This window comes from Musca domestica, unplaced genomic scaffold (assembly GCF_030504385.1).
Source record: "Musca domestica strain aabys unplaced genomic scaffold, Musca_domestica.polishedcontigs.V.1.1 75, whole genome shotgun sequence".
In the NCBI taxonomy this organism is placed as follows: domain Eukaryota; kingdom Metazoa; phylum Arthropoda; class Insecta; order Diptera; family Muscidae; genus Musca; species Musca domestica.
In genome coordinates this window covers 3,070,661-3,088,108 of record NW_026712393.1, presented here as the reverse complement: position 1 = coordinate 3,088,108, position 17,448 = coordinate 3,070,661, and the positions used below count along the sequence as shown (strand labels likewise).

At 35.4% G+C, this 17,448-nt stretch overlaps 1 protein-coding gene across 5 annotated transcripts in view; it reads right to left on the bottom strand.

The window, feature by feature from the left end:
- LOC101889088 (kalirin) overlaps positions 1-17,014 on the bottom strand; it is a 38,373-nt gene extending 21,359 nt beyond the window's left edge. The window contains exon 1 of one of the 5 annotated variants that reach the window (XM_059130429.1): positions 16,631-17,014. The gene's annotated coding sequence lies outside the window, so the exon portion shown is untranslated. Of the gene's footprint in view, positions 1-6; positions 450-16,331; positions 16,351-16,630 lie in introns of those variants that run through there. The other 4 variants (XM_059130434.1, XM_059130437.1, XM_059130436.1 and 1 more) reach the window with 4 other exon arrangements.
- Positions 17,015-17,448: the final 434 nt, after the last annotated feature.

Below are 17,448 nucleotides of genomic sequence, written 5' to 3'. Positions count from 1 at the left end.
GCGTACCTTACCGCACGAAATTGTCGACAATACTAATTAAAAATTTGTTCTGTTGTTAACACATCCGCGAGCTAACTAAAATTTCTCACAATTCTCCTAATTAAACACATGGTGTATGTCTGTATGTGTGTATGTAGCTGTTATCGCTGTGATGGCCAACGGAGTGTTTGAAGAGACTACGAGGGAGGGCATCGCACAATGGAAGAGAAACAAATTAAACAAAATCACGAAACAGTGGCGTGTACAATTCTAGCACAACTAAATGTAATGTGTGGGGGAGTTCTAATGTCTTGTTTACACCGAATATGTTTTCATAAAATATATTACTTAGAGAACTCCATGATTATAGCGACATTATTCACCGTAATTTTTTATTATTCGGTATTTTGATGATATTAGCAACATTATTCACCGGAATTGTTTCAAACCTCTTATTTAAAGTTCGGAATCGTTACTACAGTCTTTGATAAAAAATTACTTATGCAGCACCACGTCTTTGTATAGTCCCTACACTCAAAGGTTTTCGTTTGAGCGGTATTTTTATACCCTCCACCATACTATGGAGGATATATTAACTTTTTCATTCCGTTTGTAACTCCTCGAAATATTCATGTCAAACCCAACAAATTATATATATTCTTGATCAGCGTAAAGTTCTAAGACGATTTAGTCATGTCCGTCTGTCTGCCCGTCTTCACGCTATCTTTCGAAAGAATTGAGATAGAAGGCTAAAATTTTGCACACATGTTTATTCTGCCAGTTCGTAATGGTCCATGTAGGTCCACGTTTTCATATAGCCCCATATAACGGTACCTCCCGATATTCGGTATTTTGATGATTTTAGCGACATTATTCACCGGAATTGTTTCAAATTTGGTGTTTGAAGTTCGAAATGGTTACTACAGCCTAAGACAGAAAATTGTCTATGCAGGTCCAGGTCTTCGTTATAGGCCCCGTATATCAGTACCTCCTTATATTGGGTATGTTGACGATTTTAGGTGCAATACCCACCGAAATAGTTTGAGATGTCGTATTTGAAGTTCGTAATGGATGCTACAGCCTGTGACAGAAAATTGTCTATGCTGTTCCAGGTCTTCGCACAGCTCCGATATAACGGTACCTCCCTATATACGATATTTTGTTGATTTTATCTACATTATTCACCGTTTATTTCAAGTTTCGAATTTGAATATGGTAATGGCTTATGACAAACAATCCACGTCGTATAGACCTCAATATAACGGCTATATTCGGTATTTTAAAAATTTTAACAGAATTTTGTAAGGATTTTATTTTTTGAAAATTCGTTCCAAATAGTGAAGGGTATTCAAAGTTCGTCCCAGTCGAACTTACTGCTTTTTAACTTGTTTCTTTTCATACCCTACACCACATAGTGGTAAGGGTATTATGTATTTGTGCACTTGTTTGTAACATGGAAGATAGATAGACCTATAGTTATTTATGAAAATCTTCACAGAATCACTTTCTGAGTCGATTTATGCATGTTAGTCCGTCTGTGCAGGTATTTTTTGTGAACAAAATGCAGGTCGCATTTATTAACCGATTGAGATGAAAATTTCCATATAATATTTATGTGGTCCAAAGACAAACCCTATTGAAATTGGTGAGAGTCGGTTCAAATTTAGATATAGCTTCCATATATATCTTCAACCGATTTCGGGTTCCTTGTGCACTAAATGGTCAATATCAGTCCAATTGACCTGAATTTGAGCGCATCCAACTGAATTCCATATAATATAACTCCAATATACAGGGAGAGATAAAAAAGCAACAAAGTCAAACGCCATAATTTTTACATATTTTTGTTTTCAAATTTTATTGAATGAAAGCAAAAAATGTCGGAAATAGCATCGAATTTTAGAATATGTTTAGATTTGTCTGAATTATGGCCTTCAAACGGCCAATCAAACCGTTGATCTACGGTGCCCGAATGTTGCTCTACGGTATTTTGGTCCATTCCCAGCGAAGCGCTTGCTTGAGGTGATTGACACTATGGTATTTTTTAGTGCCAACCTTGCTTTAAAACATACTCCAGACACAATAGTGAGATGTTGATGGCCATTGTGCGCTGTAAATGAAGCAAGGAACCTCATGCTACTGAATCCTGTTGGAATGTCCAATGTCTCCGGCAAAAAAGGTTTGCGTGCCCAAGGCTTTAATACCCCCTCCAGAATATTTTCGCCATAATATTCAGCATTTATTCTGATGCCACTGTCGATTAATACGAGCGGAGATCGACCATCGGCTATTATAGCGGCCCACACCATCACCATGGCCGCTTGATTTCTGGTGGCCAACCGAAGGTGCACATTTTCAGCCTTTTTCGACCTCTTTAGCAAGTCAACACGATCATTTTGTTTGCTTACAAACTGCTGGACCACGAATGTTTTCTCATCGGAGACGAAGAAAACCAAATTCTACAGTTCACCAGTTTAGCTATTTTGAGTCTATTTTCTTTCAGTTGCGGTGTAAGTTCTTGCACTTTTTAGAATTTCAGTGGCATTACCCCGAGCTCATTTTTTCAATATTTGCCGAATGGAATATTGCGACGCTTCTTTACTTTTCAAACAATTTCTGCTGATGTTACTGTTTTTTTCCGTCCACTTCCTTGACGTCGAGTTACGCTACCAGTATCACGATGACGAGCGATGGTACGAGACACAAAAAATTTATTCACATTTAAATGCTGGAGTGCTCTAACGATAGCCACTTGTGGTTTTCCAGAAATCACACTATCACGCTTGAGTTCCATCACGAATAACATTCTTTCTGGAAAATTCTCACCAAAATGCTTTTGTACGCTTGTAAACAATATAATGAGCTGTCACTGGAATAATTTTAACAGCTGTCGGACGAGTGGCTTAGAAATGACAGCAGTCTGAAGTTGGTTACAGTTTTTTCATCTCACCTGTATTATTGTTATATCCCAACAACAGAGGTAGGTGTTTACATGGTTACCATATTTTCTCTCTGTCTTTTTCCATGTTTATACTTCAATATCTTTGCTCACTGTGATTCCAGGGATACTTAGTTAGACTTTTGACATTGGAAATTTTTAAAATACCTTAACACACAAATCTTTCTCTGAGAGTACGGTAGTGGTATTCTCTTTTTTTAAGAAAGCTGTAAAAAGTAAACAGACAGCATTCTGGCAGCATTCTTCAGCATAAAATTCTATGTCGATTAAGCGATGTCCGTCCGTCTGTGGAAATCACTCTAGCTTCCGAACGAAGTGAATTAGATTGATAAAATTTTACTCAAATGTATGTTATGTCTGCAGGACTTTTGGTATTGAAAATCGGTCATGTAGGTCCATGTTTTGGTATAGCCTCCATATAACGGTACCTCCCAATATTCGGTATTTTGATGAGTTTAGCGACACTATTCACCGGAATTGTTTCAAATTTGGTATTTAAAGTTCGTAATGGATACTACAGTCTGAGACAGAAACTTGTCTGTGCAAGTCCACGTCTACGTATACCCCCCAAATAACGGTACCTCCCAATATTCGGTATTTTGATGATTTTTGCGACATTATTCATCGGAATTGTTTCAAATTTGATATTTAAAGTTCGTAATGGATACTGCAGCCTATGACTGAAAATTGTCTCTGCAGGTCCACGTCATCGTATAGCCCCCATATAACGGTGCCTCCCAATATTCGGTATTTTGATGATTAACCGATTTGTTTTTAACTTTCGCATTTGAATATTGTAATGGCTTATGACAAATGTTTCCTATGCAGGTCCATGTCGTCGTATAGACCCTAATATAACAGCTACATCCGGTATTTTTAAGATTTTAAGAGAATTTTTAACGGATTTTATTGTTTTTAGAATTACCAAATTCGTTCCAAATGATGGAGGGTTCTGCAAAAAAAAAACCATTTCAAAAAAATGTTTTTTTTTTCGAGTGTTGACCCAAAAAGTTAGTTGATCACAAGAAGGAATTCATTGCTGTGAAAAAGCCTCTCAAATTTCATGATGCCCTTTATTTGTAAAAATAAACGAAACCTACAGCTATGTAGGGTATTAAATTGTCAACTACAAGTCTTCAACATCCTGCTGCTTCACACTCTCTTCTTGTTACTCTTTCTTTTTTTCGCCAGCCAAGACCTGCAAACGCACCGCTCAAGGTAGATGTACTAGGTAATCGCATCAGGCCAGCTGACGGCACCATTAAATGTCAAAACAAATTGTTGTAATGAAGAATTCGCCCTAAATGAATGCAACAACAAATTTGTTTATGTTGTCTTCCCTAAAAGTACCTTTTTATAATATTTCAAATAATTTAAGAGTAAGTTAAGAGTGAAACCAGTAAAAAATTAAAAGAACATGAAGGAAGGAGGTTAGAAGTGCAGCTTTAAGAATTAAGTTAGCCTCAACATCTAAGATTCCCAAAGCACATCACGGGAAGTAGTGCAAGAATTAGACTCTTGTCATTTGCAGTTCCGGAAAACTTTCGGTTTAAACCAGTAAAATATAGTCATTATAAGTTTCTTTGTTTAAAAAAATATCGCAATACTACAATTAATACTAATTTTACTCTTATTTGTTTTACAATAAAAACTTTTTTTGCGACGTTCGTTTACGACGAGAGGGACACAAAATAAAATGTAAACAAACACCTCGTTTCTGATTGGTTGAAACAAATTTGCCGCAACTTTTAAATGTCATGGCGAATCTATGTTTTTCGCCTTAGATGCCAATTTTGACATTTGAGGGGACCACAAAAGTTGCTTTGTTGTAGCAATTCGCCGATGCGGTTACCTGTTAGATCTACCTTGGCACCGCTTTTGTATAAAAATCCGTTTATCATTGCCATGCTCTCATTATTATTTTTTTATTCCACACCAGACTCTAATAAATGTCAACAAAAGCAGCACCAACAACCACAACATGGTGTAGTTAAATACATATGTGTGATTAACTATTTGTTATCTTGCGACAGAAAATGGGTGCTATTTTTGTTAGGTAAACATATCTATAGTAGGTGGCTTTCAATGACAGTACAAAAAGAACGAAATCTCTCAAAATTTTTTTCTCTTGCGATACTCCTTTAACACGGATTGTCTTTTTTTTGCAATATATTCTCACTTTAAAAATCATTTTTTTTTTTGCTCATTCAGTCCGCCGTATTGTTTTATTATTTAAGTTTACGTTTTTGTATTATTTATCTATTTTCATTTTTTTTCTGAAGTGCTTTTTTGCTGTCGTAGATATTCTGTTATTTTTTTTTAATGGCGTTTATAGTAACAGTGATATCGCACAATGACTCACAAGGAAAAAAGCTTATCATTTTTTTTTTATAAAAATAATTTCATTGAAAAATTTATTATATTAAATCGAATGATTGTAATTGAATTCAAATCAGAAATACGTTTTGAATTTCATTACAATCAAACAATCAAGGTTGGAAACTTAACACTCCCTCTCGTTTTGATGTGAAATATAAATCCAGTCATGTCATGTCAAATAAGGGAAAATCAATCTTTATTTTTTTGATGAACTGAAAAATTGATGAAAATATACCATATATTTAGTTAAAATTGTTAAATTATATATGTAATCGGTTTATTAAATCAGACAGATGTTAGGTGCGAAACAAATGTCTTATGTCGTCAAAGGCAAATTACAGAGGCCAACGCCAAAGGCGTCACAATTCCTTTAGCGGCATTGACATTCCTTTGTAATTTGACATTCACAAAACAAGAAAATGAAGTGAAGCTCTAACTGTGTTTTTACCTTAAGAAAGAGAGAGAGAGAGAGAGATGAAAATATTTTTATATAAAAGTATTTGAATTCAAACGAGTTCCATTTTAAACTACAATACCAGTAAGACCGTTTGGATAATGCTGTTAAACTTTCAAAACACCACAAAGTGGGTGAGGCCGTAGAATGGGGGGCCATACCAAAACGGGAACCTGAATAGACAATTTTATACTTCAAGGACTGTCATCTGCCAAATGTAATACCAAATTTAAAACAATTTCGTGGGTAAATGTGACTAGGATTATCAAAATACCGAATATCGGTGGGTATCGTCATATGTGGGCTGTGGGAAACTTTGCGCCTAAAAATGCATTGTTCTGCCGCCGGTGCTAGAAACTATTAAGAAAATCAAATACCAACCTTTAGGCAAATTCTTCGAAAAAATATTGTAAAAAGCATCAAAATACCGAATATCGGGAGGTACCATTATATGGGGCCTGTACTAAAACGTGGTACAGGTGGTATAGCTCGCTACCAGAGCTAGAATAATGGGAACTGCAAATATCAATTTTCAGACAAATCCGTAGAAAAACGTTTCGAAAATCATCCAAATACCGAATATCGGGAGGTGACGTAATATGGCGGCTATACCAAAATGTGGACCCATATGTCTCATATTCAATACCAACCATTCTAGATACAATACAAATTGTTCTGCCAAATTTCAAGCTCTACGTCAAACAATGTGATCGTGACAGACGGATATCATTAAATCGTCTTAGAATTTTATGCCGATCATAAATATACAGGGTGACATTAAAAAAACTGCAACAAAGTCAAATGCCATGATTTTTACATTTCTTTCTTAAATTTTATTGAATGAAAGCAGAAAATGTCGAAAATAGCATCAAATTTTGGAATAAGTTTAGATTTGGTCACATGTGGCACGAATTATGGCCTTCAAACGGTCAATGCAACCACAGTCACACGCTGCCCGAATGTTGCTCTGCGGTATTTTGGTCCATTCCCGGCGAAGCGAATGCTTGAGGTGATCGACACTTTGGTGCTTTAGTGCCAACCTTGCTTCCCAAAATTCTCCAGACACCATAGTCCAACGGATTGGTATCCGCAGATTTTGGCGGCCATTGAGCGCTGGAAATAAAGCGAAGAACCTCATTTTGTAACCATTCTTGGGTGGCGCGTGCTGATGGTGCTGAGTCCTTTTGGAATGTTCAAGGTCTGCGGCCAAAATGTTTGCGTGCCCAAGGCTTTAATAAACCCTCCAGAATGTTTTCACGATAATATTCGGCATTGATTCTCATGCCACGGTCGATTAATACGAGCGGAGAGCGAGCATCGGCTGTTATGGCGGCCCACGCCATCACCATGGCCGGCGCTTCAGTTCTGGTGGCCAACCGAAGGTGCACATTTTCAGCTGACCTCTTTGGCAAGTAAACGCGATCATTTTGTTTGTTTACAAACTGCTGGACAACGAATGTTATCTCATCGGAAAAAACACAAATTCGGCAGTTCACCACTTTCGGTCAAGCGAAGCAAGTCTTTAGCTCTTTTGAGTCTATTTTCTTTCAGCTTAGGTGTAAGTTCTTGCACTTTTCGGAATTTCAATGGCTTTACCCCAAGCTCATTTTTCAGTAATTGCCGAATGGAATATTGCGATATGTTCAGCTCACGAGCCATTTTTCAGCCACAGCGACGCGGGTTTCGATCAAGTCGCTTCTTTACTTTTCGAACCATTTCTGCTGACATTGCTGTTTTCTTCCGTCCACTTCCTTGACTTCGGGCTACGCTACCAGTATCACGGTAACGAGCGATGGTATGAGACATAAAAGATTTATTCAGATTTAAATGCTGGAGTGCTCTAACGATGGCCACTTATGGTTTTCCAGCCAAATATAAATGAATCACACTATCACGCTTGAATTCCGTTATGACTACCTTTTTTTCTGGAAAATTCTCACCAAAATGCTTTTGTACGCTTGTTAAGAATATAATGAGCTATCACTGGAATAATTTTAACAGCTGTCGAAAGAGTGACTTAAGGTGGAAATACATAAAGCGCTTATTTGGCTGGCTTAAGTCATCTGCTGGCTTCTTCGGAAATGAACAAAGGAGCCTAGGGCCATTAAGAAATAAGTCAACCTAAATCTCCTTTGTTCCTTTACGAAGAAGCCATCCGATGACTTAAACCAGCCAAATATGCGATTTATGTATTCTCACCCTTAGAAATGAGAGCAGTCTAAAGTTGGATACAGTTTTTATACCCTACACCACATAGTGGTAAGGGTATTATGTCTTTGTGCATTTGTTTGTAACATGGAGAAGGAAACGAGATAGACCCATAGTTACTTTTGAGAACCTTCATAGAATCACTTTCTGAGTCGATTTATGCATGTCAGTCCGTCTGTCCGTCCGTCCGTCCGTCTGTCCATGTATTCTTGTGAACAAAATGCAGGTCGCATTTATTATCCGATTGAGATGAAATTTTCCAAACAATATTTTTTTGGCCCAAGGACGAACCCTATTGAAATTGGTGAGAATCGGATCAAATTTAGATATAGCTCCCATATATATCTTCATCCGATTTCGGGTTAAATGTGCACCAAATGTCCACTATCAGTCCAAATCACCTGAATTTTGGCACACCCAACCGAGTTCGGCCTAGAAGCAAGTATATCAAATTTGGAGAAAATCGGTTCAGATATAGCTATAGCTCCCATATATATCTTTCATCCGATTTCGGGTTAAATGTGCACCAAATGTCCACTATCAGTCCAAATCACCTGAATTTTTGCACACCCAACCGAGTTCGGCCTAGAAGCAAGTATATCAAATTTGGAGAAAATCGGTTCAGATATAGCTATAGCTCCCATATATATCTTTCATCCGATTTGATCTTTAAGCCCCTCACATTCTTACTATGCACTCCACAACCGTGATATTTGGTACCAGGTATTAGATGGAGGACAGAAATAGCTGTTTTAAATTTTATCGAAATCGGTTCAGATTTGGATATAGCTCCCATATATATCTTCATCCGATTTCGGGTTAAATGTGCACCAAATGTCCACTATCAGTCCAAATCACCTGAATTTTGGCACACCCAACCGAGTTCGGCCTAGAAGCAAGTATATCAAATTTGGAGAAAATCGGTTCAGATATAGCTATAGCTCCCATATATATCTTTCATCCGATTTGATCTTTAAGTCCCTCACATTCCTACTATGCACTCTACAGTCGTGATATTTGGTACCAGGTATTAGATGGAGCACAGAAATAGCTGTTTTAAATTTTATCGAAATCGGTTCAGATTTGGATATAGCTCCCATATATATCTTCATCCGATTTCGGGTTAATTGATCAGCAAATGGCCAATATCAGCCCAAATGGCCCGAATTTTTGGACATGTGACCGAGATTAGCCTTAAAGAAAATACAACAAATTTGGAGAAAATCGGTTCAGAAACAGCTATAGCTCCCATATATATCTTCATCCGATTTCGGGTTAAATGTGCAGCAAATGTCCACTATCAGTCCAAATTACCTGAATTTTGGCACACCCAACCGAGTTCGGCCTAGAAGCAAGTGTATCTAATTTGAAGAAAATCGGTTCAGATATAGCTATAGCTCCCATATATATCTTTCATCCGATTTGGTGTTTAAGCCTCTCACATTCGTAATATGCACTCCACAAGAATGATATTTGGTACCAGATATAAGATACAGCCCAGAAATAGCTGTTTGTAATTTTATCGAAATCGGTTCAGATTTGGATATAGCTCCCATATATATCTTTATCCGATTTCGGGTTAATTGTGCACCAAATGGCCTATATAAGTCCAAATGGACTGAATTTTAGTACATCGGACCAAATTCAGCCAAGAAGCAAGTATATCAAATTTAGTGAAAATCGGTTCAGATATAGATATAGCAACCATATATGTGTTTCATCCGATTTAGTGTTTTAGTCCCATACATTGGTGATATTCACTCCACTACCGTGATATTTGGTACCAGGTATTAGATGGAGCACAGGAATAGTTGTTTTAAATTTTATCGAAATCGGTTTAGATTTGGATATAGCTCCCATATATATCTTCATCCGATTTCGGGTTAAATGTGCACTAAATGGTCAATATCAGCCCAAATCACCTGAATTTTCGTACATAAGACCGAATTCAGTCTAGAAGCTAATACGTAAAATTTGGAGAAACCCAGTTCAGAGATAGCTATAGTTCATAAAATGCACGATAGAATTGGATAGATTTTGATTTTGTACCAAATATCTAATAGAGCTCTGAAATGCCCTGTATAAACCTTTTTACGAGAGCTCTACTAAATATGCATAGTGGTGTAGGGTATCATATAGTCGGCCCCGCCCGACTTTTGAGCTTTCCTTACTGGTTTCATCTCACGCTGTATACAACGAACGATCAAAATGTTGGTTTTCGATTTGTCAATTATTGATCTAGTTCATACGCTCATTTTAATGAATCGTACAATCGAACTAATTGCTTCGTAACCTAGTTCGTTTATGATGCCTAACACTGCCTTTACACGGTGCAATTTTTAGCTGGCATTTTTATCAATTCTCTTTTAAAATTTCTGCGTAAATCTTTGCGCCTTTACACGGTGGCATTTTACGATAATAGTGCTTGGCATTTTTTCTGACATTTTATTTTATTCAGTATTTCGTATAGAGCTAATTGTTTGTAACAGATATTTATAAAGAAGTGATTTAAAATTAAATGTGTGAATCTAAAGAAGAAATGATGGAAAAAGTTATTGAGGTGTTAAATATAGCATTATTAACTTTTATGTTAACTTTCTTTTTTTTACTTTTTAATACTTCCAATTAATTTTCATATAATTCACTATACAATTCATTCACTAAAAACATCACCACAATAAAAGAAACACATCAAAAATTACAATAAAGAAACGATATGAAATGTCAAAATCATAAAAAATTCAGAAGAAGCAAAAAGAGAAATGCAAAGAAAATGGCATGTAACCCTGTGCGGTGGCTTATCGTGCCATTTTTTCTTCTATCCTTGTCTCTCTACACCTTTTACCAACAAAAAAAAATGGCATGGTTAAAAAATGTCACCGTGTAAAGGCAGTGTTATTGACACTGGACATGGTAAAATAATACAGGTAGTATTAACCGATTTTGAATGTCAAACCAATTTTAAAGATTTTTTTTAATTATTTAAAAATGCATATCATAACAACCTCCGATTTGTGTAGTATAAGAAAACGTAAAAATTTACTTATTTTTGACAAAACATTTTAAAAATGTTGACATATCATTGTTCCCAAGCGTTGATGCATCTTCCTGTATTCTCCCACTTGGCTTAAATGTGGGAATACATAAAACGTTTTTTTGACTGGCTTAAGGAATCGGCTGGCTTCTTTGTAAAAGAACAAAGGAGAGTAGGGTAAGCAAGTATCAATTATGGACCGTAATCGAACTAAGTCAACCTGAAACTCCTTTGTTCCTCTACGAAGAAGCCAATCAGAAAAAAGCGTTTTATGTATTCTCACCTTAAGTCTTAAGTCGGCTGGCTTCTTCGTAGAAGAACAAAGAACCTTTAGGTTGACGTATTACAATTCCGGCCCAAAATATATCCTTTTTTGCCCTAAACTCCTTTGTTCTTTTACGAAGAACTTCTTCCATGTGTTCTCAACTTTATTAATTTCCCAGCGAAAATTTTGAATATATTAATTGAACTATTTACTTTTTACAAAACAAACACATTTTTTAAAAATCTTAATTCAAGCCATTTGTTGATAAAATTTTAATCTTCTTTTACATGTTGCCATAAGTGGGAGACTTTCTGTCAGAAGATATTATTTACTTTGGCACTTTGTTTTTTGGATAAAAATAACTTCCTTATTGTGAAGAACAAACATTATCTTTTTCGCTTCATTTTTATTTTTTTCTTTCTTTTTTTTCAAGCTGATGTGATTTTCTTTTTTTAATCTCTTTGTCCACAAGTAGCTCGAAGCGATTATCAATGCAAGTCAGTCTGCACATTTTGGAAAGATAAAAATTATATTTATTGTTGATTAAGACAAAAATATCTCTGTTTCCATAAAAACAAAAAGTATTACCGGAATGCGATTGTTGACCAAAAAAGAAACCACGCATTGAATTTTCTCAAAAGCCTTTCAAAAAATTTATTCGAAAGAACTTCATTTATATGCCAATTAGAGGATGACACAATTGGAGACTTAAATACATATTTAGTGGGTAATTAGGAATAAATTTCTCTTTAAAAAAAAAATTTTTATTTAAATTATTTTTCTACTTGTAATGAAAAAAATTGTATTTTTTAGTTATTTCCTGTCGACTGAAGCGCCACTCTTGTTGTCGTGCCTCTTATCTCCTACGATATCAGTTTAGTGATAAAATATTAAAAATGGAGGAGCTCTCATTTCTATTTGCACACATTACTGGCAGTAGATTTGTTCTGTCGGCTATTTTTTTTATTAATGTTCATTATTTTTTTAGAATTTTTTTCTGTTTTTATTTTAGTCCTCTACATTACAAGCAATTTTCTCTTGCTATTTTTAATTTATTGTTGGTGTTTTTAGTATGTTAGTACATCCCGAAAGACTGCTAATTAAGCAGTTTTGTTGTAAATTGAAATATCCAGACCTCTGACAATGGCTGACACGGCAACAAACACTAGATAGACAATGTGAATTTTCAAATTCTCAGTTTATTTAACACGGCTTTTGTTTTTTTGTATTTTTAAGTAACACAAGTTCGACTCTAACACATATCGACTCTATTCAAAGTGATAATGATCTCTTGTAGATAAAAGATATCAACAAAATACACCAATTATGTGTGTAAAATATATTTCAATACTAATTTAACCCAACAAACTGTGAGTTCGAGAAACTAAAGATCGATTTAAAGACAAGGCTAGAACGAATGAAGAAGGAAGTCCCTCGCCTGACAAAGCTACCCGCTGGTCTTTGCTCTCTCAAGGTCGTGTTTGTCTGCAGGCAGGTCAAGTTCGAAGATATCGTATAGCCCCCATTTAACGGTACCCAGATATTCTAACTTTTGATGATTTTAGCCACATTTTTCAATGAAATTATCTGAAAATTCACACAGTTCTTTGTGAGTTATTACCACCTAAGAGAGAACTGTACACACGCATAGCTATCTCACATGTGGCAAGCAAACATGCTGCACTTGGTTATCAGTCTGAGTAAAGATTGCATCCCATAATCTAACTTCACCATAACACATGCAGCAATTGAAAATTCTGTATTATTTATTTCTAACTCGAAGGTCTGCTCACCACATTTTCTTATCTTATTTAATGTGGACTGTATTAAGAAGATCCCTGTTTAACAAATCCCTCTTATCTACACTAGGTAGCCCCGCTATTCTCTTTTATTATAAAAACATGGGTATATATAGTTTGGAACAGCTACTACAAATTACTTATGCAGGACAACGTCTTCGTATAGCCCCTATATAACGGATTTCATTTGAGCGGTATTTTCCGACGGAATTTTTTTTGAAAAATTTCAAGTTTCTTCCAAGTGGTGGAAGGTATAAAAAGTTCGTGCCGGCCGAACTTAGCTGATTTTTTACTTGTTTATTATACCATGGTTTTTAAGATTATAGACCTTATTTTCATACAAAAGAACAAAAACCAAAGACCGAAATATCGCAAGGTCTAAATGTAGACTTTTAATTTGGCTACGTATACTTAGCTCGGAGTCTTTTTGGTCTCCATAATAAAACTTTGCAGGAGCAAAGACGAAGATGCTCTTTTTTTTGGTGGGTGGCTAGACGACCTCTCCATATCTAGTCTCCATATCCACTCTTCTTCAAAGTGGGAAAATCGGCAATTGGCGAGAATGAACAGGTGAAAAATGCAGCGGGAAAGACAATCCAACCAACAAAGAGTACAGAGTCGTACTCCCACGAAGCCTGATTGCAGGAATACCAATAATTAGGATCATACTGATTAATCTCCATAGGAGTAGGATGACAAAAAGCTGTCTGATAGAGAAAATAATAATATAAGATTCACATTGGTTTAATACAGAAACCTTAGGTGAGAATACATAAAACGCTTTTATGACTGGCTAAGTTATCGGCTGGCTTCTTCGTAGAGGAACAAAGGAGTTTCAGGTTGACATAGGTCGATTTTGAGCCTACGCTCCTTTGCTCTTTTCCGAAGAAGCTAGCCGATGACTTAAGTCAGTTAAAACTGCTAATAGACGATAAGGATTTTACGTATGTGCTGTCACTTTTATTGTACATGTGTATTTCCGTGTGTATGCCAAAATTGTCATTTAACATATGATTCATAATTCTTGCTACAGTGGTTTCTATTTACCTGCATCAACATTGGCTGCGCATTGGCCTTTGCAGACCAAAAAGCTTTTTTTATGCCATTTTTTTCTGAATCCCTTTATTTGAATTGTATTTAAGTGCCCAATCGATAGCTGCACATTGGACATTCCTGCCTCGAAAATTTGGTAATTTTTTTTAATTTGGTTACAAAAGTTGTATTTATCTGCACAAGGAAATTTTTTGCAAACTCAAAAAGACACTAAAAACTACCAATTCGTTTTTGTTTTTGTATTCGCAAAAACAATAACAACACAAGAAAAGAGCATGCATTAAAAACATATTCTCGCTTCCTCTCCCACACTAAATGATGGTTATGCTGGATAAAACACCACTGATGCTCAAATACATATGTTGTGAACTTGTCTCTCTGAGTTTGTCTATCCATTGCTTAACTACTTTTGATGAGCTAAAAGAGAACACTCTTTTGTTTGAAGTTTCGATGACGCTAACGGTGAGCATTGCTTGTCTAGACAATTCATGAGAAAACTTACTTTGTTGTTGTTGTTTCAGCTTTGTTGTGCACGAATAGAAAATTAAAGATACCTGCACTTTTTGTGCACGTAAGTAAAATTAAAGATACCTGCTTCATTGTGCAGATAAATGCAATGAAGCTACCTGCATTTTGGGCATTGCTGCACAAGATGCCGTGCAATTTTTGATTGTGCAGGTAAGCAAAAATTTCCTTTGGTTTCATTGTGATTATATTGTATTTTATAAAAAATTATATTTTGGGAATGAATTTTTACAACATATTTAATTTTAAATATTTTCCACAAGAAACAAACAACACTTTTGATAAAATTACATTTTCCGATGAAAATAGGGCTCATTGTGATCGAAAAAGTAAAACTGAAATGTCGTTTATGTATCACACGATGTGTGCAACTTCTACATATAAAAAATATGTAAAATCATTATCGCCCGATAGCAGTTTAAAAAATATTCTATGACCAGTAAAATACTTGTTCACCATGGTAGAAGAATACAGGTAGTCGCATCGATGCAGATGTTGGGACAATGAACTGTCAAACCAATTTTCGAATTGCAAGTTTTGAACAAAAAATTATTCAATTTTGAAAAAATTCTTAAAAAATACATATACATATGATAACAACTTCAAAGAACCTGGAGTCGTACAGGAAAACCTATACAAATCTATGTGCTAATTTTAGAAGATATATTTAATTTTTTTATACCCTCCACCATAGTATAGAGGGTATAGTAAGTTTGTCATTCCGTTTGTAACACCTCGAAATACACATTGTAGACCCCACAAAGTATATGTATTCTTGATCAGTATAAAATTCCATGTCGATTTTGCTATGTCCGTCCGTCTGTGGAAATCACTCTATCTTCCGAACGAATTGAAATAGATTGATACAATTTTGCTCAAATGTATGTTATGTCTGCAGGACTTTTGGTATTGAAAATGTACCATAACGGTACCGCCCGATATTCGGTATTTTGATGATTTTAGCGAATTTATTCACCGGAATTGTTTCAAATTTGGTATTGGAAGTTTATAATGGATACTACAGCCTAAGACAGAAAATTGTCTGTGCAGGTCCGCATTTGAACATTGTAATGGCTTATGACAAATGTTACCTACGCAGGTTCATGTCGTCGATCCTAATATAATAGACCCTAATATAAAAGCTAAATTCGGTATTTTTAAGATTTTAACAGAAGTTTTAACGGATTTTATTGTTTTTGAATATTTCCAAATTCGTTCCAAATGGTGGAGGTATTCTTTTTTACTTGTTTTTTTTTACATATCAAAGTTCCCAAGCGTTGATGCATCTACCTGTATTCTTCTACCATGATTCTCACCTTAGCGACTCATAACCCTTGCAGAGTTCGAGAAGAAGCTTTAATAAATGGGCTACATAGCTTGACAGTCTCAGAAGAGCACTCCTTTAAGGTTTAAAATAACGCGACCACCAGCGAACCCCATTATTTTTTACAAGACCATACAAATTCGGACATTATTAACAATTTTATTCTTTTATGTGATATTACTGACACAATTTGTAATATTTTTATCTATCATTTAAACAAACATTACGAGTCATTTCATATACACGCTCTATTTACTTTCCAAAATGACATTTCACAAATATGACATTTTTATTTACATTATAGACTTTGTATGACATTTTGTATATCTTCCTCGGGTTTTATTCCACATACCACTTTCACATTTTAGTACTGATCGAATTAGAATTTTATTAGAAAAAAAAACCCCTTTTATGATAATACTTTTCTAATATGGCCAAAGTTGATTTTTAATGCCACTAATGAATCACCACAAATCAGCAATATTTAATCCCCTTAGCGTGCTCGACGATGATAAGGCCATAAAAATATTTCATATCACTGCACATTTCTTTACTATTAAATTACACTCGACCAATAAATTAAAAAACAAACCCTCTTCTTGCGTTTGACATTGAATCGGAGACAACAACAACACAAAGAAACACACTCACATTATGTTTTGTTTGACTTTTTTCTAAACAGGAGAAATTTGATGCTCTCTGTTGTTGTTTTGTTGTCTGTGTTATAACACCTGATCTCTCTCTTTACGGCTGCTGGTTTTGTTTTTTTATGTATTTTCATCTAGAATTATCTGAACAGCAGCGTTATCTGATCATTTACTGCCATTCATTCATTCACCTCACGTCATATGCAAATATTTGAACTTGTTTTTGTGTTTAGTGCGTGCGTGTGTTCGCGTTTATCTTGTAACGGATATTAACGTTTTGTGACGTATGCCATTAAACCGACTACCGAGTGCCAGAAACTATGGAGCAAAGTATGCGAGTACTACTACTAGCCACCACCGTAAACGAACGAGAACTCATTACTGTGCTCGATCGCAAAACAACATCGACCTCCATGAATTTTGTTGTAGACTGCTTCTTCTTCTAATTTTGTTTACCCCTACCAGACGGAAAAGAGCTTAACTAGTTTTTCGATTGATTAGATACCATGGTAGAAAAATACAGGTAGTCCCATCGACAAAACTGCTGATACAATATCAACTGTCAAACTAATTTGGAAATTGAAAATTTTGAATGAAAAATTATTGAAATTTGTAAAAATTGTTGAAAAACCAAAACATTTCATTTACAGATAAAAATATTGGTGTGGGCAAAATTACAGGTAAATGGAACATTTATATCCAATTTTATGCGAAATCATAAATTCCGTATTCATCTCAGGTTTTTGGTTCAGAGAAATATTCAGATATAGTTATAAAAAATCGCTGACTTGTTTCGCAAGTTATGACAGATATAAGTATTGA